Below are 4,808 nucleotides of genomic sequence, written 5' to 3' on the forward strand. Positions count from 1 at the left end.
ATGTTCAAAGCAGTATCACAATGGGCAAAGGTGGAAACAACCCACGTGTCTGTCCATTAACAAATCAATGACTAAACAAAATGTATATATACACAGTGGATATAATATTATTCAGCCTCAGAAAAGAATGAGCTGGGGAAGGGGAAACAGGGAGTTGTTAATGGGCACAGAGTTTCACTTTGGCAAGATGGAAAGAGTTCTGTAGACGGATGCTGGTAATGGTTATACTATACTGTGAATCTACTTAGTTCCACTCAAGTGTACATTTTAAAACATTTAAGATGATGAATTTTATGTTATGTGTATTTTATTGCAATTAAGAAGCAGGATAATCCTTCCACATGCTACTACAACAACTTGAAGACATCATGCTAAGTGAAATAAGCTAGTCACAAAAAGATAAATGCTGCACAATTCCACTTATATTGCTTACCTAGTGCAGTCAAATTCATAGAGACAGAAAGAATGGTGGGTGCCACGAGCTGAAGGAAGAGGGACAGGGAGTTTGTGTTTAATGGGAACAGAGTTTTAAAAAGTTGGACAAGATGAATAAGTTCTCTAAATGGGTAGTGTTGATAGCTGCATAACATTGTGAATATATTAATGCCACTGAACTGTATACTAACAAATCATCAAAATGGTAATTTTTATGTATGTATGTATCTTACCAACATGAAAAAAAAAGGACAGGATGAGTAGGAAAAAGACAACGTAGAGACTAGGAGACTATATGTAAGTTTTTATATTTGTATACATGTATTTACCCTGAATGGAAATAGGAGGTTTCTGGATCAGAGAACATTCCAGTTATTTATTTGCTCACATATGGGTTTTACTGCTAAGCCCCAACAGGTGACTCAGTGAGGGCCAGAGGTACCCTGCATGTGACGTAGGGAAGAGGTCTGAAGCTGTGGATTTCAGAGCAGGCACAGATGCTGCCAGCACATCTGTCCCGCCCACTCTAGAGGGGGCTGAAGAGACCTTTGCTCTCTAGTGTAAATAAAACCACTCTAGGCAGAGGAGAGGAAGGTCTCTGGGTATTTTTTTTTTAACCATTGGAATGTAATCAAATGGCTCTGGATTTATCACCTTTAGAAACTGAGCAGTAAAGGGGCCTGGGGAGAAAGAAGGAATTCTCTGTCTTTGGAGGATGTCTGTTGAATATCTGCGGCTCTGAAAGGTCTGGACGGTGCAGCAACACAGAAATCCAGAAAGAATTGCCCTCCAACATCTGCAACCAAAAAAGGATTCGTATACAGAGCACTTAACTAATTCCTACAAATAAACAAGGGGGAGATAATCAAGTTCATTTAAAAATAGATAAAAGATCGCTTCTCGGCCTTTTGGCTAAGATCAAGGGTAGTATCTGTTCTTATCAGTTTAATAAAAATAGATAAAAGAATATAAACTGACAATTTGGAGAGGAGGAATACCAAATGGCTGGCCAATAAACATGTGAAAACCTTATGAGACTTACTAGTAATTAGGGGCATTCAAGTTAAATGAACACATACCACATATTAAAATATTTCCCAATAATAAAGACATGAAGCAAATTGTTATGTAGTCAGGCTGTAGGAATTCATGAAGAAAATGAAAGTATGATTTCACTTGTATGAAATGCCCAGAATAGATAGGCAAATCTACCAGAAAGTAGATCAGTGGGTGCCTAGGGCTGTGAACAGGGAAAAGGGAGGGTAATGGGTGAGGGCTAAAAGGAGCTGGATTTATTTCTAGGGTAATGAATATATACTATAGTTGATTGTGTTGATGGAAGCACAACCCTGTGATTATGCTAAAAGCCACTGAATTTTATACTTTAAATGGGTGAATTGTATGGTATAGGAATTATATCTCAATGAGACTGTTTTTAAAAGGTGATGAGGATACCAGTTCCTTCCTACCAGACTACCAGAAAGTAAAAAATAAAACTACTCTATTTGTTGGCAAAGAGGTGGAGAGATGGGAACTCTCTCACAACTGGTAGAAGTGTAAGCTGGCTGATTTAGGAAGAGCAAATAGGCAGCATCTGATAAAAATAGGCCTACTGGGTCCCAACAATTCTACTCCTAGGCAAGGAATCTAGGACATGTTTACAAAGAGACTTTACAAGTATATTTGTGGCAACCTTATCTGTAAAAGTGCAAATGTTATGTGGTCTCAATGCCTATGAACAGGAAAATGGAAAAAAAAAAGGTTTTAAATCCATGCAACAGAATACCATAGAGCAAATTAAAATGAATGAACTACATGGACACATCTCACAAAAATAATGTTTGGAGAAAAAAAAACAAATTTTCAAGAAGACGCATATAGTGGTATGCCATTGATGTAAAGCCATGCCAAATATTTTTATCACATAACATGAAATAATAGTGTAAAACACATGCCAATAACAAATAGCAAAATCATGATAATCATTAGCTCTGGAAAGAGGAAGGGAAAGAAAATTTGTGAGGAGTATGTGGGGAAAATTAATTACTCCTATACATTTGTTTCTTTCAAAAAATTTAGTGTTAAAACACCAATCCAAAAGAAGCTATGCGTCCCAATGTTCATAGCAGCACAATTTACAATGGCCAAGAGGTGGAAGCAACCTAAGTGCCCGTCAGTAAATGAATGGATTAAAAAATTATCGTACGTATACACAATGGAATTCTATGCAACAGAAAGAAAGAAGGAGCTCCTACCTTTTGCAACAGATTGGATGGAAATGGAAAGCATTATGCTGAATGAAATAAGCCAGGTGTTGAAAGACAAATACCATATGATCTCACTTTTAACAGGAACCTAAACAACAAAACAAACAAGCAAGCAAAATAAAAACAAAGACACTGAAATAGAGAACAGGGGGACAGTGACCAGAGGGGAGAGGGGAGGGAATTTCAGGGGAAAAAGGGGAAGGATTTAGAGAAACTAGTACAAGGGACACATGGACAACAACCAAGGGGGATGGAAGTGGGAAGGAGGTGGGGAGTATGAGGAGGGGGGAGCTGGGATGAGAGTAAAAGGCAGAAAACTGTACTTGAAAAATAGTTAAATTAAAAAAAAAATAGTGTCGAGAATTGATAGAGCAAGTATATGTACATATTTGCAGTATTAGCTGCACTTCTCAGTACATTTGAAATAATTGCCAATGTTAAAGAAAAAGGTAAAGCTTTATGATGTCAGGCTGTAGGAGTTGGTGCAGAGGATGAAAATCTGTTGCATGTAGAAGAAGCCAGCTGCCTCCACCCCAGCTGTGAGCACACTGGGTGGACTGTCAGAGCTGTCTCCACCATTCTGCCTACACAGAAGCATGGGGGTGGGGGTGGGGTAGAGTGGTGCTGGTGGGCCACAGGTGTTACCAGATACACCATTTGTCTCTACCCTTGATGTCTGGGTTAGAGAAGCACAGGCAAATATTTGCCATGGTGAATGTCTCTTGTAGGCCAGGTATGGGTTGAAGTCTCCACTCTGGGAAGGACTTAGACTTTGCAGTACACCTTATTATTTAGAAATTTTGCCCCAAAGCCTCAACTGCCTCTTAGAGAGTGACAGGATGGAAGACTTAACAAAATGAGACTGCCTGGATGACTCTGGCATTCGTGGGTGTTGAGAAGCCACAGCTGGTGGTTATCAGTGTTGCCATGATGATGGTAGGGAACATGAATTACATCATGGGGGTGAAAGGTCATGTCAGGCACTTATGAATGTACATAGTAAAACATCTTCTGTGCCTGGACTATGTACTTGACATGCATTGGATGGTTGATTTTGAAAGAAATTTTCCTTTTTACTCTAAGTGACCTCCTATGAAGTTAACTTTTTTTGTTGTTGTCTAAAGTATTGGAATGTTGCTTAGCAAGCAATTATACCTGGTACTACTCCTTAAAGGGGCATGTCTATTAACTATGTGAAGTATGATCAGAGATAGTACTATCTGCCTACTTTGTGTGGTCTTTAAACAACCACAACTTTTTTACCTCCTTCCAGGGCTATGATGTGCTAAGATCAGCACAGTTTGAAGTTAGACTCTAAAGAATCAGAATACTTAAACTCAGAATGATTAAGCTCCCAGAAAGCTGCTAGGAGAAGGAATTAATAGGCCTCAGGAATTGTCTACAAGTGGCTTTCTCTGTCTAGCTACTGGACAGCCTAAGAGTGGTCCTTCGACCACCATCAGCAGCTGAGACTTTACTAAAAGTTCAGTCTCAGACCCCACCCAGACATATTGGATCAGATCCTGCATTTTAATAAGATGCCCAGGTGATTAAGTTTTGGGAGACAGTCTTATAGCCTGAGGCAACTGCCTTCCATGAAGATGCTGGCATTATAAGAAATAAAGTTTTCAGAAAGGAGAGACACTTTGGAGAATTCAGGAAGAAAAGCTTTTTGAAAAGCCACAAAAACATAGATTCTCTGGGCTGTCCCAAAGTACTTGGTTGCTATTTGTAGATTATATTTTATGCAAAATTGTTATCCCCTTTCCCATCCATTGAAAATATGAGTTTGATTCTGGAAAATAGCAGGAAAAAATAAAGAGAGAGGGACTTAAAAGCAACATGGAAATCTGAAGGTTGTCATTGGACCACCCTTTTATGTGATATCCAGCATGGTCGTGACCCACATTGTGCCTTAGTTTCTTCAACTAACTAGCCTTCCTCATATCCCAGGCATGCATGAGAATTCATAGTCAATGCTTTTAAGGACTTTGAGGTCCTCAGATGAAAGAAAGACATGGCCTAGGCAGAAGGGTTATTGGGACCACGCCACAAGGGTCAAGCAGGCTCCTGATTCAACAGCCTCCCTGCACTCCGGCACAGTGT

The 4,808-nt window shown here is 39.4% G+C and overlaps 1 pseudogene; it reads left to right on the plus strand.

Moving 5' to 3' along the window:
• Nucleotides 1-1,327: 1,327 nt before the first annotated feature.
• Nucleotides 1,328-1,468, plus strand: LOC119063948 (uncharacterized; annotated as a pseudogene).
• The last annotated feature ends 3,340 nt before the right edge of the window (nucleotides 1,469-4,808 follow it).

The sequence above is a fragment of the Artibeus jamaicensis genome, unplaced genomic scaffold, assembly GCF_021234435.1.
Source record: "Artibeus jamaicensis isolate MK-2021 breed Jamaican fruit bat unplaced genomic scaffold, CSHL_Jam_final contig_335, whole genome shotgun sequence".
Classification (NCBI taxonomy): Eukaryota; Metazoa; Chordata; class Mammalia; order Chiroptera; family Phyllostomidae; genus Artibeus; species Artibeus jamaicensis.